General features: G+C 35.2%; 1 protein-coding gene and 1 long non-coding RNA gene across 4 annotated transcripts in view; both read right to left on the reverse strand.

Annotated features, from left to right (window-relative positions):
• The window catches only part of Sgcz (sarcoglycan zeta), a 1,053,795-nt gene that overhangs the window by 771,188 nt on the left and 254,891 nt on the right, over positions 1-27,716 (reverse strand). The gene's annotated exons all lie outside the window — the stretch shown is intronic.
• Positions 18,159-26,370, reverse strand: LOC114695159. 3 transcript variants are annotated; one of them, XR_003734816.1, is made up of 3 exons: positions 22,373-26,370; positions 19,360-19,449; positions 18,159-18,825 (listed from the first exon to the last, which is right to left on the reverse strand). It is a non-coding gene; the product is annotated as an uncharacterized LOC114695159 (long non-coding RNA). The 3 variants fall into 3 exon arrangements; XR_003734815.1 differs by lacking the exon at positions 18,159-18,825 and adding an exon at positions 20,214-20,242 and having other exon boundaries at positions 19,359-19,449; XR_005093045.1 differs by lacking the exon at positions 18,159-18,825 and having other exon boundaries at positions 19,359-19,449.

Here is a 27,716-nt window from a genome sequence, read left to right on the forward strand (position 1 = left end):
GAGGTCATTTTGTTGCCATTCTTCATTTTAATATTGGTTTAAACAAATTATTTTCTTTACATCATTTCTGAGCTTTTACAATATGTGATACCCTGTATTTGGTTATAGAGGCTGTTTCGTTGTCATTGTATTATCATGAAAATAAAATCGAGACAATTAGAAATGAGCTGATTAAAGATATACATGGTGGCACATGTCTTCAATCCCAGGACTCATGAGGCAGAGGAAAGCACATCATTATAAGTCTGAGACCAGCCTGTACTTCATAACAAGTTCCAGGAGATCCAGATATTATTTTCAGGAAAAAGAAGTATGTGTAGAGTTGATGTAATAATTCTACATCAAAAACAAAAGTGTTTCATCCAAAAGACAGTATAAGGACATTTACCAGAATGGGTAAGCTAATGTTCTTCATCCTTAAACCTCTCATTTTTAATGAAAATAAATGTAAGTTAAGTCTTTATTATAAGGTACAGTAGATGAGAATACATCAAATTTTCTTAGCATTTTATCTTTTCAAATACTATATCTGTTCCCTATTAAAGACTTTCAGCACATTCAGTAAACCAGGATCTAAGTAATTCTAGCAAGTCTTAAAACACTAGAACTTCCTCTGCTGTTTCTACAAAATGAATTCCATCTTCTTTTACATCCAGTAAATAGTCACTTAATGGCTCATTTTGCAGGTAGAAAAAAATGAGATAAGAATACTTATGGAGAATAATAAAGATAAACACAAAATAATAAAATGCTGTATTAACAAGAATAGATGTGCCCTTACATTTTTCTTTCCTTTCTTTTCAGGGACTAGGAGGTAGACAGATTCCTGATAAGACAAAGAGGAAGAGGAGCTATGGATAACCAATAAAGATGGCAAACTTCTGGCTCTTCTTTACACTCATTATATCAAAAGGTGCCATGCGAATTTCCAAGAAAAGGAAGCAGGAAACAGTTCTACCCAGCTATGCCTATGAATTACAAGGACTAGCATGTCACAAAAAGCCAAAGGGTGTGGTAGTGCCACACGTATCTTGGTATAACCAACTAATCTTCAATTTGACTTAAAGCTCACTCAATAAGAAGGAAAACATGAATGGTATTGGAAACCTAGCCAACGATCTAAGGCTACTGCAGATAGCGCATCTTCAAGGAGAACCTAAAATCATTACTAAACAATCATAATTCCTAACTGAATTCTAAATACTTATTCTTATAAGGGGTCAGTGTAGCTCCCACCATTAAAAATGAAACTTATATTTGCTACAGACAATAACACTACAAAAAAAAACCCACAATAGATAAAAATACAGAGAACAAGTGATCTTTTGATGACTAGCCCCAGTGAAAACATCTAAATACAACCTCTGCACCTAAGGCTAAGGGAAAAATCACAGAAGAGAGAACATAAAGCTTGTGCGAGCCAGAGAAAGAGGAAATCTGCCATGAGATTACATATCCTAGAAATGATAGAGATGCTTGACCCATATAATTTCTGATTTTTGTTTCTTTAGCAGGCAGACACACAAGTCCCCTAGAGGGTAACCCTTCCTTCCTTCTGCCTTCTCTTCCTTCTTCTCTCCTGTGCTTTTTTCTCCCTCTTATGATCAATTACATTTACAGTTTTCTATCTTTAGAAGTGTTAAAGCTGATAGCCAAACGTCTTTAGTCTTTACTATGAAAATATATCAGCAGTCGTCTTCAATGCCATTGGATATCTCTGAGTGGATATATATTTTTTTACATCACATTCTCAATATGATACTAGATACAGTATTTTTCAAGTTAGGCTACTAGCAATAAAATTTCACTCAGAAAATATTATCTATAAATATAAACAGCTATGCAACAGTGATATTTGAATATGTGGCTCATATACAAAATAATACTTAAGCAATATATGAAGTTTGAATACATGAGGATATGCAATCTGGAGCATTAAAACTGAGTCTGAATTATTAATGCTATTATCCATAATGAAAGTGGGTTAGAAATCTAATTAAATTGTAAAGGAAAGGTTAAACACTTGATAATAGAAATCATCGAGAGTCCTAAATTTAAACACAGAGGGCATAAAGTGAATATCAGGCTAAAATTAAAAGGATCAAGTATGGATAAAATTGTCCATTTAGACACTAAGATGAACCAGTACATATGTTAGTGAACATTAGTTCTTGACACAGAAGTTATCTGGCCAAAAGTCACATGAAAGTATGCTTGTTTTAATGATCATGATGCTATTATTAAAAACTATACCAAATATGATATAAACAGATACCTCTATAGATTTCATTTATCTGATTCATTACTATTTAAAATATAATATATCTATGCAAAGTTTTACATAACTATTTCAAGACATCAATGATAAAATATAGCATTAATTTTGGAATACTTTCCTCTAATATTTTATTTTCTTGTACTAAGTACATTATATAATATCAAATATTTTTAGTAGTAACAGAAGTATTGATGGATGTTAAATTCATTATCTTGAGAAAGAAAAATGGGTATGTTTATAGAAAGACTGATCATTGGTAGTTAATATTTTTAATTAAAAATGTCATGCTTAGTTATGTCTAGACACACATGCCACACCATACATGTGGAGGTCAGAGGACAACTTGTATGGATCAATTTTCTTGTTTTACTATCTGGGTTCTGGATTAAAGTCAATCAGATCATAAGGGTGGGCCACAAGAGTGTTCCCCACAGAGAAATCCTTTCAGTGCCACAGTCATAAATTTTAATACTCCTATGAGACTATATAATATAACATTAGGTTTAATCTCAAATAATTGTTAAGTACAGATATAATTTGTTATTTATCTAAACATGAATTTTTGGCTTAAATAAATTAAATCTATTACAATATTAAAAATTATAACAAATTATGAGCTTAAGTATTGTACCTAAATGAAGATTTGAAAATATCATGGCCAAATTATTAAAATTATTTATTTTTAAAATAAACAGTGACACATCTAAATCACCAGGATTTTTAGGCTAGGAAAAGGATTCAATGAGTAATATAGTGCCATGAAGGTGAGTGTGGCAGCCATACATACTTACACATACACACACACTAGACAAAGAACATGGGATTTCAGTCTTTACACGTACAGAACAAAAGATTTCATTTCAGCCATTTCATTATTACTGAATACACAAAATACTTAGGGACAGCAGGGAAAAGCCAAACTTCTTTTTGATTAACACTTTTGAACCTGCTTCTGGAAAAGGAACTATTTTTTTACTCAAACAAGCAGAATATTCCTGCCTAATGGGCTTTCTTCAACATCCAATTGACCCGCCATCTTAATTTATGCATTTCTTTTATATGATTTTTATAGCTCACATATTCTTATCATTCTTACCTATTCTGAACAGTCTTTACTTTCACATCCTATTTATTCTCTGTCTTGTTTAAAATGTTCCAAATATTAACATTCAATCAAACATACAGAAAAAAAAACCCTCTGGGAGAAATTACATGTTCTAAATCTGGGAAAAAAAAAAAAAAAACACGATACCACTGAAATATATTGTTCTTAGATACAGATTGCTGTTAATCCTAATTCTAATCCAAACAATTACTATTATTTTCATTATTTCATGGAAATGGTCCGTAACTCTGGCTTTGATAATTTTAAAGCATATTCATATACTTTACTATTTTGTATTTCTTGTTTTTTACAATTCTAATTCAGTGGGCATTTTAGAATGAACTTGAAAGTCTTGATTTGATATTTACAAAGTATTTCTATCTTTTCCTATGCCCTAAAATGCTTATTTTCTTTAAGAAAATACCTGGATGTTATAAATGAAATGAGTTCCTCATGCTGGCAGTCCTCAGATTATCAATATGTCCCTGTATTACAGGTTGAGTGGCTCCAATATTTTACTATTTTGGTACAACAGTCCAGGGAAATACTAAGTACATTGTTGGGTACAGAATGAGAAGAAGGTACTGATTCAGTTGCTCACTGCTTTCCAGTTATTATTAAGCTCGTTTCAATTTTTTCTTTCTTATCGCAAATAAAAATACAATGATTTTGTAGCATTGTTTATGTAGTTGCTCTGTGGCCAAGATAAAGGATAATCTATGAGCCCATAGGTGGTAGTCTTCATGACTTTGGCCATGGCTAAAATGACACTACAAACAAATACAATACAGGGCAATAGTATTGGTTGTTTGCTAGTTTTGAACTTTATATTATCAGAGTGCGTATCATTATCAATGGTTCCGAACACAGAGAATTTAGTAGATTTGAATCCCTCTCAGCAGTAACATTTAGAGGAAATACATTTTTTTTGTTCAGTTCAAGAATCTCAACATGCTTACCATGAAGGAAAGGTGACGGAAACACAGTCCCAAAGACATGAAGAACAGAACTCTAAAGCCAGATTCCCTTTTCTTCAGCTTTTCTACACCACTTACACACTGTGCAAGCTAGGCAAGTCATTTTACTTTCAGTCTCTTCTTAACTTTCAGGTTTTCCATTGGTAACATATGGGAAAAAAAGATTCTCTCTAGCATGGTAAACATGAGGTTTAAATAAATTAATACAAGGCAAAATTCAGAACCCTACAGCACTTGATATGGAACACAAGGAAGGTTCATAATTTCTGTATCATAATCTCATAATTCAACTCTATAATTATTTTAAATATGGAGCTCAGTCCTACATGTAATACATTGGCCCTTAAGGTATTTGCATGAGACACAGAATTCATAATAGTTGTTTTTTTCATTATTATTTTAGAGCATTACTGGTAAGTTTATTACTGAGTTAAGTAAATGATTTATGTAGTTTATGGGGCTTTACATGATAGATATAATGGTGTTGGACAAATACAATTTATGCTTTAATATCTTCTTGATATGATACTTAATTTAGCCTCTTTTAAAAAAGAAAAGAACTTTACTCTGCCAGGTAGAAGAAAAATGTAGAGTTAGTACATATTTTTTTATAAATATAAAAGATTCATTAAGGGCTGTGAATGTGGCTCAGTGGAAGATCTCTTGACTAGCATATGGGAGGCACTGAGATGAATCTACTGTATTGCAAAAAAATGGAATATTAAAATAAAATAACTCATTAATTTATTATATGAGCTTTCTTTGATCTGCTACTATTTGCCAAGCACAGTGCTAGATATGTAGGAAACAGGTTCTTAGTGTAAAATTAAAATGAAATGAAAATTGATCGTAAGTTTGAGATTCCATACAACTAAGAAGACAGTACATAAAAATGTGTAGATGGCCCTCAACTATCGTCAAAGTCTACGACTCACATCTTGGCCTGTTTTCCCACTGAGCAGAGTAGGACCTGTGACTTGTTATAACCAGTATAAGAAGATCAAGAAGTCATATAATTTAGTTTTCCAGAATAAAAGCTCAAATTCTGGAGATGACACAGTCAATAAAGTACTCTCTTTGCTCAGATTAGACCCCAGAACCCACTGTGAACTCCAGGTGCAGAGGCATGTACACACAATGCCAATAAGGAGGAGGCACAGGTGGGAGTTTGGGGTGATAATTCTTGCTGGACAAGCCAGTCTAGCCAATACAATGGTGAGTTCCAGACCCAATGAGAGATCATGTCTCAAAATATAAGAAATAGAGTGGGACATGTGAAGCCAATCTCTGACCTCCAAATGACCTTCATCGGGGTGAGCACCCACACACATTGGTGCACATGTATGCTTACAATACACACAAATCAAAAGCAACACTAAACAAAACAAAAATCCTTTCAATTTCTTCATAAGATTCTGCTTACATCTCCTCTCATTACTTTGGGTGAAGTGCACTACTATCTGAAATCTTGATGAAGCAATGGCTATCACTGCAACAATTTCAACAGCACATGATGAGCTAAAGTAGCACCTTAGAATCCTGCAGGAGCTTAATCCTGCTGAACCGCATGTGAGCTTGGGAAGGGAACTTCCCCAGCTCTTACTCAGATAAAACTGATATCTAGAGTGTAGGCTGGACCTTAAGCTAAAATGAATGGAGCTAAGTGCTCCAATTATTAACTGAAAAAAACTGATGAAAATAGTGTGTGTTGTATCACCACTGCCCGGCCAGGGAGGCTACCTAGAAAACTGAACCCTATGATCAGGGATCACCCAATGACATAGAAATGGATGAGATCTACATGAGCAAACTGGACGTGAAGGGGAGTAATGAAAGGCAAGGGTTGAGGGAAAGAGAGCTTAGGGGAGCGGGAGATACCAGCTGGATCAAGAACAGAGAGGGAGAACAAGGAAAAAGAGACCATGATAAATGAAGACCCATGGGAATAGGAAGAAGCAAAGTGCTAGAGAGATCCTCAAAAATCCACAAAGATACCTCCACAATAGACTGCTGGCAATGGTCGAGAGAAAGCCGAACCGATCTACTCTGGTGATCAGATGGCCAAACACCCTAACTGTCTTGCTAGAACTCTCATCCTGTGATTGATGAAAGCGGATGCAGAGATCCACAGCCACGCCCCAGTGGAGCTCCAATTGGCAAGAAACAGGAGGGATTGTATGAGCGAGAATTGTTGAGACCATGATTGGAAAAAGCACAGGGACAAATAGCTAAACTAGTGGAAACACATGAACTATGAACCAATAGCTGAGGAGTCCCAAACTGGATCAGGCCTTCTGGATAAGTGAGACAGTTGATTAGCTTGAACTATTTGGAAGGCCCCCAGGCAGTGGGACCGGGACCTGTCCTTAGTGCATGAGCTGGCTGTTTGCAACCTGGGGCCTATGCAGGGACCCTTTGCTCAGCCTGAGCCAAGGAAGGATGGGACTGGACCTGCCTATATTGAATCTACCAGGCTGAGCTGAATCCCCAGGGGAGTCCTTGCCCTGGAAGAGATGGGAATGGGCTGGGGGAGGGCCTGGGGTAGTGGAGGAGGGAGGACAGGGGAATCCGTGGCTGATATGTAAAATTAAATTAAATTATAAAATAATTTTTTTTAAAAAAGGAAAAAAAAAAACCTAATCCATAGAAGTGTAAGAGCCTGTAAACGTGGGGTTTTGCCTCTCAGGTGCTTTTTTTGTGCTATTACTGTGTAACTGAATAAACAGACTATTTTCCTTTACACAGTTTTACTTCATGTGTATTAAGATTCTCAAAAACTTAGAGTCTTGATATTCTGAAGTCATGACCCAACTCTCCTCATATTTGATGACCATTCCCTTGTTTTCTCTATTGAAAATGCATTCATCTCCAAACATTGTGATGTGGAAGAGCTTTAATAAACTTTAGGAAACTTCACTTCTTCTTGTGACCTCATTCTTTGTCTCATCCCTACTTTGTGAAAAACAACCATAGTCCTATACCTAGTTATTTTGTGTTTTCCATGCCATCTTCGTCTTCTGTGTGAGACTTTTGATATGCCACTCCAAATACTCTGGTTGTTAGTGACAGGCAGGATTCTATTCACTGAGAGAATACGATATGAGAATCATTGCATATCTCTCTCCCAACGTGTTTGTAGCTATATATGCTCAGTGATAGAATGTGAACATCTCCATTTGTTGATAATCAGATGATTTTTTTCCAAAGTGGCTTTATTGATAGTGTATGAGCATTCATGCTCTCCTATATTTGCATTAATATTTACAGTGTCAGGATTATTCAGTCCTACCAATCTGTTAGGAGTATAATTATGTAAACACGTGTTACATTTTTGTTTTTCTAATTACAACACAGTTTAATTAACAGACGATTGACTTGTATATTTTCACTTTTTTTTTCTAAGAGTAGTTAATCAGTCTTAGACTCCTTGGTTTGATTTAGAAAAGCTTTCTTAATTTTTATACATAATATAATTTTCAGTTTTGATTTATGTACAATCCTAAAATCCTCTCTAGGTTTTAGCATGACCTATACCTTTTCCACTTTGACAGTTATCTTTTGGGTGGTTTTGATTGATTGTTTTACACTGCTGGAAACTAAGTCATATAGACACTAGACAAATGCTGTACCATTGTACTACAACCAACCATTGACAAATTAGCCATTGTAAATTTAATTTAATTTTGTGTATTGATATATGTATGTGATGTGTTTGCATGCAGCACTTATGCCACAACGTGTATGTGGAGGTCAGAGGACCATGGGTGTCAGTCTTCAATTTCTACCATGTTTAAGTTGGGGTCTCCTGTTGTTTACCATATAGCTTTGTATGAGAGGCTGAGTCCCTCTGCTTAGGCATAAAGAGATTTATTCCCTAATCCATCTCCCAAGAACCAATTTTTAAATTTGATGCTGTTGAACATATCAGTGTTTCCAATGTGATTGTGGCTTTTCTAAAACCTTTATAATTTTACTTTCATATTGAGGTTTGGAAATGACTTGGAATTCTTTAGTGTTTAATGTGAATCATCCATTTAATGAGACTTTTGTCAGGATCTCAATATCTATGACTAAAATGTTTTCTCTTTTGCACAAATATGTAATATTGTTTATACACTGTAATTCAGGAACTATGGAGTTTATAATGTGGATGTTTACACTGTAGCTGTTTTAGTGTTTGCCACACTAGATTGAAAGTAAAAAAAAATACAAGATCAATTTATATTTCATGCACAGAATGTATTATGTTGGGTAGAAACAAACTTTATTAACGAGATTAGTTCTCAGACAATTTCATACATGTATATAATGCATTGTGTTTACCCTCTACCTACACTCTTTTCTCCCTTCCGTTTCCATCAACTCCCATTCATCTCTAACTGTTTTTCCCTTACTGACTATAGTTCATAGTGTTTGAAAGTGCTATGCAGGTTGCTGGGGAAAGACAGACATTAATAGTTTTACCAAGATATGAACACTAATATAAGAGACCAACTTGCAAAGCAAGAAACTCACTTCATGACAACAAATAATCCCTAACATGAAACTTATTATTTGAGAAAAATAATTAGGTATGTAAAGGTAACCTTGTAATGTCATCCATCTTTCATTGTTTTTTAAGATTTCTATACTAAAATAATTACAGAATATAATCTCAGACAAACTGTCCACTATATGATCTTCATGTTGCTAAGTTATTAATAAAATTATGTTTCTACTATTTGACTTTGTAGGAAGATTATAAATTGTTTGTTTTATTACTTTTATTGAACACAAGTTGTTTTAAATTGCGAGTGAATATTTTTCCCAGGTGTATATATACACATAAATAAATATAAAAACATTCACATAAATGTAAGTCTATCTTAGCCTTAGGGAAAATGAAATACAAATCCTCATGCTTACAATATATGAGAAGAATATGATAATTCTTACAGACTTATATGCTTAAAATTATTTTAAGGATAGTAGGAAAATTACTTTTTTAACTACCTGCAAAGCTATCTTTACATAAAATTTAGTTAACTGTAATAGGCATTGTTAAATACATTCTGTAAATATGTAAAATTTTGTTCTAAATTTTTATGTAACTAATCATGAAAACATGCAACAGATGGTGAGCTCTTTCAATTAAATTCATATATACTAACATAGCATTCAAATTGTAAATATAATTAGATTTTATCATCTCACACATTACAGTTAACACAAAACTTTAGTGATGAGTATATTCAAAAGAGCCACCATATGTTTATGGTAAATTACACACATTTACATTATTTAGATAGACTTTTATAAAATATATTGCAAATGAAAATTTTAATATTTTCATTTTTAATCATTTAATTCTCTTTATTTTGAGAAACTTACTTCAATAAAAGTGTCCATTTTGTATCTCATACACATATTCAATTTGCAGCTCTGGATTTTATGAACTACTTATATGGTTTTCAGTGAGATAAAATTATCCTCCTTGTTATGTTTCATTGAAATAAGCTGCTCAGCTTATTACACATATAAAGTTTGGATACACTGACTTATGGCCACTCGGATTTATGTCATGTTTATAGTAATTATTTGAAGTCTTGTTCAAACACTATCATATCTCAAATCCGACTTAAGTGTTGTAAATGTCATTTGTTATGACATCAGCTTGTTTTCATGTTGTATGCTATACTTGAACACATACAATTCTAGCTGGTTGTTATGCTGAAACCTAAGACTCATATATGTGTGTTCATTCACTTAGCAAAGGAAATAACAACAGAAATGACATCTTCTCATGTTGGAGGCTGAGTAATTCACTAACATTCTTTAACATATTAAATAGACAATCTTAAGAAAATAATAATAGCATTCAAAAGTCATGAAACCATTGGTCATATACATATCCATATTTAGTATGGCATGTTACTCATGAAAGAATGCTTTAATTTGTGTTATATTGACTATAAGCAAGCAGGTGAAGTTCAAATAGCTTAATTTGAATCATTAGCTTTTGCATTCTTACACTTTTGTGGACAAAACTTATACTAGTTTATTTTTTTATGCATCAATAGTGCTTGTTTTTAAATCCATAAAATAGTGATGCATATTTACCAAAACATTTGTATAAAATGGCCCAACCTAGCTCTATTTAGATTTAATCTTGTATCTAAACAGCATTTTGCTAAATGGATAAAAATATTTGTGATAAACTCCTCTAGTGTTTCCAAAGGGACACAAGGGCAGGACATGTAGGTCAGGAGTTACGTGTGCATACAGCTTCTGTAGAGGATCTAAGTATAGTTCACAGCACCTATAGCTCACAAGTACCTGTACTTCCAGGAGCTCTACCCCTCTTCTGACTTCTGTGAGCACTTAACACATGTGCATAGAATTCCCAAACAGACACACATATGTACATATTTAAAAATGAAAGAATAAGGAAGAATTTAGCTCCATATATTATCTACTCATGAAGTCTTCTGAAGTGCTAGCTTTGACGGATTGCTGTGGATCACAACATCCAATCAGAAGTGTAGGTGGACTTTTCTGTCCCACTAAGCAATTCCCAAATAACCACTCAGAGACTTATTAATGATAAATGCTCAGTGATTACTTGGGCTGTTTTTTTTTTTTTTACTAGCTCTTATAATTTTAATTAACGTATTTCTATTAGTCTATGTGCTGCCCTGAGGCTTGTTTACCTCATTTACATACTTCCCATCCTGCTCCATCTGCATTTCCTGCTGTCTCCTGGTGACTCTGCCCTTTTTCGTCCCAGCATTCTCTCTGCCCCCCAAAATTCTGCCTAGCCATTGGCCAATGAGCTTTTTATTAACAATGAGAGCAACGCATCTTTGCAGTGTACACTAGGATTATTTCACAGCACAGAAGTCCTCCCAAATCTACCCCTTTAACACTTTTAATGTTCTCATTACAGCTAAAGGAGCCACATAATGACCAAGACAAGAAATGAAGCCTGAAATACATGTTAAAACTATAATATAAGGTCAAGAATCTACAACTGCGTTAGAAACCGTAGCTGTCTGCCAGCACTTCTCATATACCAATACAGCTTTCTTCATCTAAAGGAAGTGTAGTAGAGACTCTACTTGCTGTAACCATTGGATCAGCTTCTTTTACAGTGAATTCTACCATTTCCTTGAATTTATCATTTGCATTATGATCACCAGATAGGATCCTCAGAGTATGAATAACTTCTATTAATGTCCTTTGTTGGATTTCAAATGTTTGAGAGGGCACTACTGAAAGAATGAGCTATCATCTGAAACTCTGTGATCCACAGGTCATATTGCCAGTCATATTTTCACAGTCTAGGAGTATTGCAAAGTGTGAACTTTCTTTGAACTCCACCCAAAGCAGTTGAAGAAGATGGTCTTCATGTTTAATCTTGAATACTTCCTTTTTTTCCCCTAGCACTTACAGTTGCCCAAGTACTGAGCTACATGATATACAATACCAGGACATAAAGGAGCTAATTTATCTTTATAAGAGAAAATTGAGACACCAATGTGAAATTCTCCAGTTTCACTATATTGTGCGATTAATCACAAGCCATAAATACTGTACTACTTTGGTGAGACTAACAAAATAGCAAAAGAAGATCACTTATAGAGTATCAACCAGCAGTTATTGTTGTCTGCTATTTTAATTATATAAATTAGTAACTGTACTTAGTACACTCTGAAGCAAGTTTACTGCCAAGAATAGAGAATCTTGTGGCCCCTGAACACAGTGTTTTCTATTCATAACACAAATAAAAAGATTGTTTTTCTATCTTGAGAAAATGCAACAAACAAATTGCCAACACACACACACACACACACACACACACACACACACACACACCATATGCACACACATATGCATGTGTACAAAAACATGTACACACACATACACACACACACACGTGTGAACACACCACATCACGTATATGCAAACACACCACACATACTAATACAAGAACAGACACATTAAAAAACCACTTTTATCAGACGACAAATTGTTTATTCATTCATGAGTATCCTTTTATGAACTTACCATGTTACCTCCTAGCTACTTGGCAACCAGGTGGGAATCAATGTTTCAATGATGCCTGAATGCACTTACTTATGCCTTTCAATCTGTGTGTACATTTTGCACGCTAATAAGCTTAAACCATCTGCTGACCTTTCCAGTTCTATCATTTTTTCTTTATCAATATTTTTTATTAGTTAATAAATCCCTCCAAATTCTAAGTACCCTCCTAGATTCATATGCATGACCAGTTGACAAGTGCTGACTGCAAGAGCAGGGAACTTCTCTGGGACACTCAAGAGAATATATTGGCTTCTCAGTGCAAAAGATGAAAGAGAAGAAGGAACTATTGTAACACAAAGAAAATTACAAATGCCACCACAGGAAGGCCGAAAGCACTGGTGGAGAGGTTCACTTGAGACCCCCATTAGTACAAGTAGGTGGAAGGTTTGAATAGCACAGCAAACATCTGGAAGTTCTGTTCAATTGTACAGGAACTTGGCTGACTTCCTAGTTATAGTCAAAAGGGACAGAAGTCCAAATCAATCTCCTAAATACTTCACTACCCACTTTCAGAAAGAAGTTTTTCATTTACCTTCAATTAATTTCTGTATGCTTCTTTTCTGGTTTTCAAGACCACACATTAAACATCATAAATATGGGCTGAAATTAGGACAAAATAAAGGAGAAGGAATATATCTTTTTTTTTTTTTTTTTGGTTTTCCGAGACAGACTTTGTCTGTGTAGCTTTGTGCCTTTCCTGGATCTCACTCTGTAGGCCAGACTGGCCTCGAACTCACAAAGATCTGCCTGTCTTTGCCTCCAGAGTGCTGGGATTAAAGGCATGCACCACCACCGCCTGGCCAGGAATTTATCTTTTAACATCAAACATGACATTGAAAATCCTTCAATGACATGTAAGGTGTTAAATTCACCAGGTTCTACTTTATCTTCCTTCTCTATTTCCCTTGTTAATGGGACTTCCTTATATAGACCACAGCTACCACAGCTTGTATACATAGATTAACTATTGAACATAGAGTACCATGAGTTTATGAAAAGACATGATGCTCAAGTTAACAGTCGTTGACCTCCCTGAATAAGATTATGAAGAAAGGCAAGGAATATATATAGGCTATCTTATTTATAAATGCTTGGGCAATTTGTAATATATGCACACAAAATTAATTGATGTTCTATTTTTATCAATACATAAATTAAATACTACAGAATTCTCCAAATGATACTAGGAAAATACATGGAACTACCCTATTTGAGCATGTATTGGCATATTTTTATTATAATTATGAAGTATTCAAATATTCTGCACTTTAAACATGCAGAATTTCACTTCTATTTGACACGGCAATTGCATAAGAACAGTAATGCCGTCACTAATCACTTAAGTAAATGCTAGTCAATTGGATTTTATGTGAAAGATTGACACACAGATCATTGTTTAAACAGAAGGATTAAAAAATTAATAAGGGCCAATGCAACGTATGTTGTTTGCACTTTGGTAAGTATTTCTCAAAAAGAAATTCATCAGAGACAAGATGAGCCGCACAAGAGAGTGATTTCTGCCATGTATTGTGAGAACAGTTTGTTCTTTACCATTGTAGACACACAGAAAAAGGAAAATTCACATAAAATGTTACTGGCAATAGAGGATGAGCCCTGTTCTAGTAAAAAAAAAAAAAAATAGTTTCCTTGGGTCTTGCTTTAGGCAAAACTTTATAATAGGAGGCAGAGCCAGACAATAGCGTGGGGAAATTCTTGGACTTGAAAGTTTGGTTTTATTGAATTTTTGAAAAAATGGCCACATAAATTTGCCAAGACTTAATTTCTCTACAGCTTAGTGTGATTGTTATAAAAGTAAATAGGTCTGAATCTCCTAAGAAGTAATTACAAGAAACCTGTAATTGTGAATCTGTCTTTGGGTTCTAACACACCCACATGACACTTTCCACTATGTGTAAGTAACTAACTGTTTCTAAATCCTAGCCATCATCTGCTTGGTATTTCATTACCTAATGCCTCAGGACATCAGTTAACCCATAATTCTAGAAATGACTCATAATCTGGTACTTCTTTTAAATCTTTTCCTTACATATTCCTTTACTGCATTAAAAATCTACAGATTTGGTTAACTGCCTAATGATTTACATTTTTGGTCAAGTAGAGAATTAATCAAGCTGGCCTACAACATTGTATTGCCTTGTATTCATGGAAAATAAAAACACATACAAATGATAAAGTGAAAATGGGTGTGGAAATTTCATGTTTTCAAAAATGTGAGCTCATAAGGAGGTATATGGGTCTTCTCCTAATATTCAAAATGGTATAGTTCTCAAATTCATGCTCAAGATAGGATTGCTAACTCTTTAAAGAAATGTAGAGGAAATACTTTCACACAATTTTGCTCACAGCCTCTGTCCAATTTGGCTTGCTACATTGTGTGTTCTTCAGGAGGCAAGAGCACATGTTGTGGTTTTCAACTCGTGTAGGTATCCTTTAAATTTGTTCATTTATTTCCATTGCCTTCAGAAGTCAAATGTTTTACCTATTATATTTTCAGCTCCAGAAAAAAAAGAAGAATTTTAACTTGTTTAGTTAGTCCCTAATATGACAGCACATGAGTTTGCTAAAGGTTACAAGAGTGCATGGAACCCTTCTTTAATTCCTATGCAAAGGTTACAGGACTAAAATAAATTGATCTCATAAGCCACACACTGAAAAAAAAAGTGAATAATCACATCTTGCTGCACATTGACAGCTTTGGCTCAACTCAAGTCCCCTCCACCTCCTTCATGTTAGTGATTCTGTCACTCTTAGAAGGCTTTGGTCATGTCATCAAAACTTCCTCTCCTGATTTAGCTTTTGCTTTCAAGTTGCAACACAACATGTAAGTCCGTCATAATACACCTAGAGAAAAATCTTACTTTTCTTGTCTGACATCAGGAAGCATAAACAAGATATTGCATATATATATATATATATATATATATATATATATATATATATATATATATATACCTGAGCTTTGTTCCTGCCCCATTTCTTTCATGGATGCATCACAAAGCACATGAAGGAAGTTTGATTCGCTGCCTAAGTCTTTATAGTTTCATAGATGTGTAGAGATTAGATTTTCTCTAAACTCCATGGAAAAACAGATTGGGGGCAAATTTGCATGGGAGGATTCCATTAAAGCAACTCTCAGGATGAACAGGTGCCAGGGAGTATCAGAAGCAGATTGGGAAGAGAGATGTTTTGAATTTAGCTCCCAACATGGAGGGGTATGACCCTGAGAACTGATCCTGAATTTGAAAGATAAAATGACCCTTCATGGATGGCCAGACGGCAACCCACAACTCCAGAGAGGCTAGTTACCAGGGAAAGACCCTAGGAGGGACACATGGATGACCCAGTGAAGGAGAAGTGGATGAGATCTACATGAGTGGACTGGGTATGTGTGTGGGGGATGGCAGAGGGCAAGGAGTGAGGGATGAGAACATAGGGAAATGGGAGGGTCAAGCTGGAACAGGGACAGAGTGGGAGGGCAGGGAGGAAGATACAATGATAGATGAGGATATCATGGGAATAGGAAGAGGCAGGGTGCTGGGGAGGCTCTCATGAATCCACAAGGTTGACCCCACCTTGGTCTACTGGCAGTGGTCCAGAGGGTACCTGAACTGGTCTACTCTGGTGACCAGCCTAGCAAATAACCAAGCTGTCATCATAGAGCCTTTGTCCAGTGACTGGTGGAGGCAGATACAGAGATCCACGGCCAGGCACCAGGCTAAGCTCTGGGAATCCAATTGATGAGATACTGCAGGTGAGGGACGTCGAGATCATGATGGGATGACCGGCCACACAAGTGGAAGCCCATGAACTGTGGACTGGTGGCTGTGGAGCTCCCATGGACTGGACTAGGCTCTCTGGATACAGAAGATGGTTGTTTGGCTCGAACTGTTTAGGGGGCACCCAGGCAGGGGGATCGGGATCTGTCCCTGGTCTATGGGCAGGCTTTTGGAACCCGGTGCCTGTGGTGTGACACCTTGCACAGCCTTGGTGCAGTGGGAAGGGGCTTGGACCTGCCTAGACTCAGTGTGCAGGGCCCTGCTTACTCCCCATGGGAGACCTCGATTTAGGGGGTGTGGGGATGCAAGGTGGCTTGGGAAAGAGGGCTGGGGGGTGGGAGGAGGGAGCAGGGAGGATCTGTGGATAATATGTGGAGTGAGTAGAAAAATTCTTAATAAAGAAAAATTAAAGAAAAAAAATGACCCTTCATGATCCTACTTTTGGGAGATATTGGGTATGCACTGCTTCCAAGTAAAGCAGCTCCCTGAAGTCCAGGTCAGATCTCTAGAAGGCTAAGGTAGGGGCTGTTAGGCTTTAGTAATTCCTAGCTTTGAAGAACTTGTATTGATTCCTCTAGGAGGATTTGTGAGATACCACAACATCTGCTACTGATATAAAAGTGAGATAGAAAGCCATGCCATCCCTCTAATAATTCTCATTTATTCAGTATCTCTCAAACTAAATGAGGTTTGTAACACTAAGGCCACTCACATCTCATAAGGGAGTATACATTGCTGGGGTCACTGACTTATTACATCTTATGTCTAGTATACCCAAGAGCAGACTCACTTTTGCTCATTCTTCTTGAAACAATACAGGTGTAAACCAAAATTCACCACATTTGTTATTTGGAATATAGAAATAACAGCCTGTCTGGATCATCTACATTTATGAGGTGATCCTTTGAAGACATTAGTCTGTGGTCACAGTTGCTCAAATTCAAGAAGCCAGGTATTATAACTTGACCTTATTATGAATTTCATTTTTTGAGATTTTTTCCACAATGATGTACCCAAAATCTGGTCCCCCAAAGCAATGGGAAAGATATTTGATCTCTAAGGTATACAATCTATAATGCTGTTACTGATTAATTAACTTAAAGGCACCAAAATAGAGAAAAGAAATGAATATAGTAAGCATGGTACAAATGTAGATGTGACTTCTTACAATGGGCTTTGGCATTGTTTTGTTTCTTCATTCTACAAACATTATAAAAGCAATGTGTTGTCCAATAAGACAGCATTTTTGTATTGGAACTGAAGGAAAGAAAATGGCTAACAAACAGAGATGAAGAGACAATGCCTTTAAACTACAGCTAATGTCAACACTAGATGAAAGTATATTCAAAAATGTCATTCTGATCTCAGATATATTTACTCACTTCACAAATATTAAAGATTTGGTTTATATGTAATGGACACTACTCTAGTCAAAAGCAACACTCTTGATGAATATTGTGTAGTCTCTAGTTACAATCTTTAGTACCAAGCCACTGAGCCTTTTTCTCTTATGATTCTTCCCCAAACTCAGAGGTTATCACTTTCCACATTTTTTGTCATTTTCAATATCATTTTCTTCTTAGTTGATTTGTCTGCACCCCTCTGTGCAATTATGATTGAGTAAATAAGGTACTGCTGTGGGATGTTCTGTATGTTAAATGTGTTGCTCTGACTGGTTAATAAATAAAACACTGATTGGCCAGTAGCCAGGCAGGAAGTATAGGCAGGACATGGAGAGGAGAATTCTGGGAAGTGGAAGGCTGAGGCAGAGAGATGCTGCCAGCTGCCACTATGAAAAGCAAGCTGTAAGGTACCAGTAAGCCATGTGCCACATGGCAACATATAGACTAATACAAATGAGTTAATTTAAGATATAAAAACAGTTAGCAAGAAGCCTGCCACAGCCATACAGTTTGTAAGCAATATAAGTCTCTGTGTGTTTACTTGGTTGGGTCTGAGTGGCTGCGGGACTGGCAGGTGAGAGACATTTTTCCTGACCTGTGCCAGGCAGGAGCAAGAAAACTCCAGCTACAAGGTACAGGAATTCTGTCTCTATCTGTACTATCCAGAGACCTAGTTGACATCACATTTTATAATTCTCAAAGTTTAACATATGTAAGTCATTTCATTTTCCTACCCAAAAGCTCCTTAAAAATATCAAACACTTGGAAAAATCTTCTCTGTGAACAAAAAGTCTCACTTTCTCCAATCTGCTCTCATACAGTATGGTATCAGGTTTATTTCTAATCCAACCCCTACTCCTGTTGTCCATCTCTCCCACTAGCCTGATTTAACATGTTATCAGTGGTTTCACCACTTATCATTTGCTTCTGTTCAACTCCCCCCAGTTATTTTCCAGGCTTCAGGGCCACAGTACTCTGCCTTCCTCCCAAGACAAGAAATGAGCCTTACTTGTGGTCTTACTTGTGGAGGACTTTCCCACGCAGAACGTTCTTTTCCTCCATCTCGGACACCAGGACATGTTTTTAATCCCCTTCCTCTCACTGCTCTCTCCAGCACACCTTCTGTTGCCTCTGGATACTGTGTTCTTCCCTAATTTCCCTGCCATGTTGTATTTTTTTCCTGTCAGATGTTAATCATAACTTTGTCACACTTTTAATCTCCTGCTTTAAATGCCCTTATAGTAGGTCTAGTCTTTGGGCCACTTTCAGAATGGAGTCATTTTCTGATTTATGTTACTATTCAATTAATATCTGAAACATCATAAGGAAATTAACCCTGTCCAATCTTAATAGACATGAATTCCCTGGACTTCAAACAAAATAGTCAAGACCAACTTGAAATGATGATTACAAATTATTCATAACTTAACTTTGTATGCTCACAGCAAACAACCAAGCAACTTCAAGGAGGTTGCTTATGTTTGCTGGGGCTAGCCAGTCCCTTCAAATAACTCTCTACCAGTAGATTATTTCCAATTATGAAAATATCCAGGAAGATTTGTAATGAAATGATTATGCATTACATTGTACCCATCTTGTATAGACCTTAATTCAAGTACAACAGAGTCTAATTCAGATGAGGCTTTATTATAAGCATAAGAATAAAATACACAAATCCACAAGTCTCCACAGGCTGGTTAAAATTATTATCTACCTCCAAAGGATGAATTATTCTCAGAATTTGTGCTCCATATGTCTCTTGCTTTCAATATATTCCAGTGATTTGTAGTATTTCATCTTGATCCTATCAAACATATAGTGCACAACATAATTGTAATTTATATTTTTATTTTTGTGACAGATTGATTGAAATCACCTGAATAGATCTTCTGGGAACATTGAGAATCTCAGCATTTTATGTCAGCTTCTAACTTAGATTTATAGGCAGACATCCTGATTTTAAAAAAAGGATTTGTTAAGAATTTTATATAAACTATGGAAATACACCTAAACTGATTACTTCAGTTAACATGCCATTAAATATTGATTTTACAGGAGATAACAGACTACAGGGGTTGAGAATATTATATTACATTCACTAAGGATATTAAAAATATAAATGGCAAGTTAAATGAGTCAATAGATATATAAAATATAGTCTACGTTCTATAGAAAATCTTCAGAGAATCAAAAATTTTATGTTGAATAAATCTTATAGAAGATAGAAAAAATGTAAATTTTTCCAAAGGAAATAAAAATTATCTTTATAATGAAAATATATGATATAATCTGTACTGTTAGCATGCTCATTCCATTCAATTTAATTATAGATTTAAAATACAGGAAAGTCATTATATTAACAGGTACTTTTGCTGAAAAAAAATGTGGACTGCATATATATTGTGTGTGCGTTTCAATATTATGAATTTGCCAAAAGGTATTACAAATTAATAGCTGTACATTTTCATCTCCCATGAGAGTGTCTGTTCCTCGAACACCTTTTTAAACACTTTACAGTCAGTCATTTTAGTTTATTTAATACATAATTTGCAAATATTTTTCACTTACACTAGGTTTTCTTTTTGTCTTCCATAATCCTGTCAATAAAGAAACAGAAATTCTATCAAATTTGTCCTAAGGTTTATTATGCTTTGAATATTCATGTTTGTTTGCTTAATAAAGCTTTAATCAAGCGCCAGGCAGTGGTGGCACACACCTTTAATCCCAGCACTCGGGAGGCAGAGCCAGGTGGATCTCTGTGAGTTCAAGGCCAGCCTGGGCTACCAAGTGAGTTCCAGGAAAAGGCGCAAAGCTACACAGAGAAACCCTGTATTAAAAAACCAAAAATAAAATAAATAAATAAATAAATAAATAAATAAATAAATAAAGCTTTAATCTTTGCTTTTGTTCAGCATCTTTACAATGTTAGATTTGCATTAGGACTGATGTTCCATGGCAAGTGTATTTTGTTTGGAATGAAGGATGATTTGGCTCATTTATTTGTATCAGTCCTTGAAATGGATCGCCTTCTTCATAATCATCTTTGCCTCTGAGCTGAAAGTAAGGAATCCACATATCATGGATTCTCCAATTTCAGGACTGTGTTATGTTTTCTTAACAAACTTTTCTCTCTTTTGCTAATACTGCACTGAATTAATAATAATAATCTGTTGAGGCTTGAAATCTGATAACTTTCTTGTTTTTTCCATCTCAATGTAACTTTTTCTATTATAGTTTTTGTCTATTTTCATATAAATTTAGTTTGCTAATTTCTAACAATTCTATCTGATGATATATTGACTGTCATTGTTCTAAAACAATAAATCAATTGAATAGAACAGTCATGCTAACAGTAGAGATATATACTTTCATTAGATATAAACTTTCATTTCCTATAGAAAAGATTACATCCTTTTTACATTCTATAAGATTTATTCATTGCAGTATTTTTTGATTCTCTAAAAAATAGTAGATCTCTCACTGCTGGATGCTATTTTATTTGAGAAATAAAATTGATTTTGTATATCAATCCTTCATCTTGAATATGAATATTGTTAGTTCTGGTACCACTTTGTATCTATCTGATTATCTATATACATAGTCATTTTAGCTTATTGTCTTCTATTTATAAGATGACTTCTATGATTTCCCATCATTGTACTGACAAAAGACAATCTCTACTAGACACCAAGAAGTAATAACAACTAATGTGTTTGCTATCTGTCCCATTAAGGGACCCACATAGGCTTTCCTGTTTTACCAGGCTCCTGTTTGGCATGTGTCTGAGTCATTCTATATTATTTGAAGATATCCATGTATCCACTACAAGGAGGGGTTTTCTCAGATGAGAATACCGGTCAAATGCTTTCTTGTTTGTTTATCAGACAGTTTGTAATGTTTATTTTGCCAACACAACAAACTGTACTGATAAATTTAAAGTGGTAGCCCAATCTTGTATTCCTGGGATACATTCCACTCAGCCATTATGGATTTTCCATTTTGAAAAAAAAAAAATAATGTGGATTCTGTGTCTATGTTCATGAGGCATATTGAACTATAATTTTTTTCATTTCTGGTATTTGTATCTTAGCTTTATAAAAGAAACTCTATTTTCTCCCTTTAAAATATTTATGAAGCTCTTATACAGAACTGGTATCATTTCTTCCTAAAATACATGAAAATGTCACTCAGTGAAATTAAGTAAAATTGAATTTTTCTTTTACAATTTTCTTCATTTCACATTAGTTATTGGAAAACATTAGCATAAAACTATTCAAAATATTCAATTACTCTTGTCTGTCAATTCTGTTATAATATTTCCGTCTTCAGTCTTGATAAATCTAAGGAATTGTGACATTTCTCTTCCCTTTTCTTTTCCTAATTAATCTAACTCGTTTTATGACCAAAATATTTTATTATATATTCTACCTTCAGCTCTTTTCGTGTTCATCTTTTTTAAACTTTTTGTTAATTTTACTTTATTGAAATATAATTATGTAATTTCCACTCCTCTCTCTTCTCCCTCAAAGTGAGTTTCTTTAGGCAGCACAGTTTAAATACTGTTTAGGCAAGAATGGTAAGTCCTGCCCATTCATCTGTTCATTCGAGACTAAATTCCAGGTGATTACCAATGTGATTAAGTTTTTATGTGTCATCTTGTTGATGTGTGGTCCACCTGTTCCTTACTCTCCTGTTTTCTCTTTCTGTTCTACCCATGGTTAACTTACAATTATTTATCATTCTGGCTCATCCTCTTCATCATCTTGCTTGCTGCAAATCTCTATATTGTCTTCACAGCAGCAGTAGGATTCATAGTAATCATCATTAAATTATCACATTCTAGATTAAAGGAATATAATTTCACTTTTCATGTAGTTTAAGAGGCTAAAAACAGTATGTGTCTACATATCCACCACTAATCTTTGTACTATTGTCATACATTTTCTTTTATATATACCATACTCTCCACAGACCATTGCTAATAATGGCCTTTGAACAGCCAATACTGTTTTAGGGAAATTTACAAAATAACGAAGTATTTTGCATATGCACTCATTTGGTCATTATTTCCACTCTCATTCATTACTATAGATATGTATTCCCTTCTACACCCAATGTCCTTATTATGTTTACACACATGCTAATTCGTTCCAGCTTTCAAATATGAATGCTAATTGTTTTACCTAACAAATAACGAACCTAAAAGAAAGTGTTGATCCGTTTGAGCCATGCTTTGTTTGATGAAAGTGAAGGAAGGCCCAAAGAGATAATTATTCCTTATCATTCAAACAAGAACTTTCTGTGTACTCTACCCAAAGGGGGGAAAATCATGATTTTATCCATTTGGCAGATGGAAAGAAGTAGCAACAACTCTTAGCCCTGTACAAATATTAGATGTTATTACCTGTCATTGTTCTGGGACTTCCTCTTTTTTAATTTATTTACAAATATCCATCAATTAAACTGCACATGGAGGGGTATCCCTAGGTTTCTCTGTGGGTAGGCTTCTCTCTAAGACTATATCATATAAATTCAAAATAGTTTTTCTTCCCTTAGATTGCAGCTCCTCAACCCCAGGAACCTGCCTGGTCTCTCTACTCTCTGTACTACTCCACAGCTCTGGAGCTTCCTCAGGGAACCAAAGAACATTAACCAAAGATGTATCTATTAATCCTTCAGTCCCACAGGAACCAGTGTCTTTCACTGCCCTGCCCCCTTACTGTAAAATCATTATTTTATATTTGTCTATTATTTTTGCTTTGACTCACAAGGTTTATTTGGTTCATGTTATACCATACTGGGTAAAAGTTACAAATGAGGTTACTGATCCATTTTTTTCTTCTGCATAGGGATTCAAATTGGTTGATTTTATAGATATGTGTTGCATCTTTTTTTGTGTCTGTGTGGTACTGGGGACATGACCCAGGCAGAGCAGGTAGCAGGGAATCACTCTACCATGAATCTGTGTCCACAGCCTGATATGCTGAACTTTCTACAACACAACAAGATTATCTTATCTAACAGATTCTAATGACTGGTGCTCCAATTATAAAACGATTTTAGACAATAGCAGTGTCCTTTCTATTGCTGTGAAAAAGAACATGAACAAAAGAAACGTGGGGTTATTTTCAACATACATGTCCTGATCGTGATCAGTCATGAAGGGAAGTCAGGGCAGGTATTTAAGGCAGGAACCTGGAGGCAGGAATTGAAGCAGAGGCTGTGTAGGAATACTGCTTACTGACTTGCTCCCTGTGGATTATTCACACTGCTTTCTTACATGATTCAGGAATACCTGCACAGGGGTGGCATGGCCCACAGTGGGCTAGAACCTCTCACATCAGTCATTAATCAAGAAAATACCCCAAAGACATATCTATGAACCAGTTCAATGGAGGTATTTTCTTAATTGAGATTCCTCTTCCCAGGTGTCTCTAGTTTCTGTCAAAAAACAAAACTAAGAAGCACAGACCTGTATACTTCTGTCTCAATCAAGGTCCTGGTTAAATGTGTATCTAGTACAGTGACTTAGGACTTTAGAGTGGTTTGAGACCATGTATTTTTCCACCACTGGTTATTCTATATGATGCAGCAAAGAAAAGTTCTCACTCTGAGCACTTGGAAACTGAATTTTCCAGGCACTTTGCCAGTAACTGCTTTAAGAGCATTTTACTTGCCTCACATGTCCCTGGGCATAACTAGATCAGTAACTCCTTGTACCCTTGTCTGAACTATATGTTCATGTGTTCATTTGCCAGAACTATTTCATCAAAATACTTTTTTTCTTTAAAAAGTATCTTTATACTTATGTATTATCTTGAAACAGCGTTTTCTTTATCATAGACCTTCATTATAAATATAAAACATTATTTTTATTTAAGTGGATGATGGTGTAATATTTTCAAAGTTATTCACAAGATCATTTGGTTTACTTTTAATTTTAAGCAATTTTATAAAGCAAACTGATTTCTACTTTTTGATACTTTTGTATGAGTCAATGTTCTAGTATAGACATATACTATAAACCATGGATTCAATTTATAGTATTTTGGTAAGAAAGTTGAAATTGGAAAAGAGACAAGATACCAACTCTAGTGCTATAATTGGCTCAACATATCCAAAATATTATCATCTTAAAATATAGTCAACATAAAGTAAATGGCAGTGGTATACTTTCTATTTTTAATACTAAGACATCAAAACACAGTGCAGGGTTCAATTTATTTAACTATTGGTGCTGAACATTGAAGACATGACTATGCAAAGTGTGCACAAAATTCTGGCTGCACATTAATTTATATTGTAACACACCTAGATCACACTGAATACTTTTCAAAAACTCAATTGCCATATCAGGCTATTACCTACACTGTAGGATATGGTTTATTTAGATAATAATTTTGAGGGACCTTTTAGCAACAGTAGAAACAACATAATTTCTCAACTTTCCACCAGAGCACAATTTATTTGAATGAATGATTAGATTTATATTTTTTTAAAAAGACCTTAACAGGGTGAATAAAACTTCATTCTGAATAAATTGTACAAAAACAACATCCATATGAACTGTTTTAAGGCATTATTATCTTAGTCCTTCATAAAATATCTATACTACCTGTCATTAAGAAATGATATGGCTATCTTAAAGAATGTTAGCCACTGGGCTTAGAGTAATATTCAATAACCCTGACTCTTTTATCAAGTTTGTATGTGTGTGCTTGTATGTATGTGTATATATGCATTGGGCTCATATGTGAGTGCATATGAGGAAGCCAAATTTCAGTATTACATGTCTTACACTCTTACTCTGCACCTTATTGCTTATCTAATTTATCTTATATTTTAACTTCAGGATTTCACATGTAAGTGCACTGTATTTCACCCTCTCCACTCCTGTTTTCCTTCTCTAACTCCTCCTATGTACCCCAATCTGACCCCTCTCAAATTCATGATGATCTCTTCATATATTTATGAAGAGAGAGAGAGAGAGAGAGAGAGAGAGAGAGAGAGAGAGAGAGAGAGAGAAAGTCAAATTAGTTTTGTCCTTATTTTTATGTGTTTGGAGCTGACCACTTAGGAGTCTGTCTTTGACAAAGAAGGAGGAGGAGAAGGAGGAGGAAGAGGAGGAGAAGAATGAAGAAAGAAAGAAAGAAAGAAAGAAAGAAAGAAAGAAAGAAAGAAAGAAGGAAAGAAAGAAAGAAAGAAAGAGAAAGAAAGAAGGAAGGGATAAAATGGTTCTCTCACAGCTCTTCATTCATCAAAGAAGCTTCTTTTGCAGGAGATAAAGAATTATTAGAGAAATCACCATCGATCAAATGTGGAAAATAGGTGGTCATGAGAAGTCCTGCCATAAATGGGGTATCTATAGCAAAACCCTCACCTAAGGCTCAAGGAACATTAAGGGAGTGGAGGAAGAAAGATTGTTTAGAACCAGAGATCTGGGAAACCTTCTATGTGGTAGTTAGTGTCTTCTAGACAGAATAAGGTTGCTGCTCCCATCAGCTATCATAGGACATACAAAGACTACACCAATAGACCAATAGATATGACAACATGAATAAAGAAAGTTCTCTCAAGATCTCACCTCATTTTTAGTAAGTATCTCTTATTTAAACTGGATATCACTGTTTTGGCTAGACTTGTGTTCAGCAAGACACTTGGATCAATCTCTCTCTCTCTCTCTCTCTCTCTCTCTCTCTCTCTCTCTCTCTCTCTCTCCCTTTTTCTCCCTCTCTCTCCCTTTCTCTCCCTCTTCCTCTCTCCTTCCCTTCCTCTGGCCCTCTCCCCTCTTCCTCCCTGTCCTACCCTTCCAACCCTTCCTCTGTTTTACCTAACTCGACTGTTACAGACCTGCACACTGTTAACATTAAGACACATCTTTACACAAAAGTTCAGGAGAACCAAGCTTGACTTTTTACATAGCAAACATTTGTCTTACTTAGTGATCTTCTCAGTCCCAGATGTACCAATTTTTAATGACTATCACTATTATGACTCAATACCTTCATTCATTATAAAAATAATAATAACTTCTATTGCTTCAAAATACGATTTGAAAATAAAGTGAACTGAAGAAATCTAAATATTCAAGGATATAAAAATTGAAAGATAGTATAGATATTCTGAAAATAAAATGAATACTTTTAGCTCATGAACAATATCTTTAACCTTTCCCCACACTTACCAACCTAAGCATCTTTCTCTCTGACTGGTACCTCACTCATCTTTCAGAGTTTTCTGTAGGCAACTTGTAATTCTTCATCCCTTTTCTGCTCTTGGATGTGTAATTCCTTATAGAAATCTTTCCCCCCTTTTCAGCTCAGGAACACATTTCTCAAAAGCCTGGGAGTACCATTTTTTGAACTTCAGTGTTCATGGTAGACTGCCCAGCTCTCATAATGGGAGTCTCAGCTAGCTGTTTGTCTCACTGGCAGAAACAGTGGCACAGTGCTAAGGTTGTAAAAGTACTACAGAGACTTTATTTCTGCTCTAAGTAAAGACACTGGACAAACATAGATGGGCCTTCATACCACAGTACTTAACATCCTTCCCTCTGAACTCTGTGTCCCCCTTTCATCTGGAAGTTGTGCTCAGACTTGCTCTGCTCTCTTCCTCTCTTCTCTTGTGATCTTTTCAGATATAGACTCCATCTTCACTTACCTTTACATTTCTTTCTTTGCCACCACATAAGTGAAATTTTTTCCTCCAATCTAAATAAATACAGACTTTAATCATTATGCATCACCATATAATGCAATTCATTCTTCAGGAGGGATGTAAGCATCACACAATCAAAGCCCTGTGAAGAACAAACATGACATTGTGGGATTGGCTCCTAGATTTTCTTATGTCTATAAAAGAGCTAAGAATATCATTGTAGGAGTTCCTAACTTAAGCAGTGAGGAAATTATGTAAGATGACCTCTTTATCTACCATCTGCCTTCAGTTTCATTTTGTTTACATTTGAAAATCACTGTTATTAAATATCTGTGTATTTCTCTTTATTTTGACAGTTTCATATGAAGAATGTATTGAAATTATATCCATTCCCTATGACCATCTGGTATCCCT

This window comes from Peromyscus leucopus, chromosome 17 (genome assembly GCF_004664715.2).
Source record: "Peromyscus leucopus breed LL Stock chromosome 17, UCI_PerLeu_2.1, whole genome shotgun sequence".
NCBI classification, from domain to species: Eukaryota; Metazoa; Chordata; class Mammalia; order Rodentia; family Cricetidae; genus Peromyscus; species Peromyscus leucopus.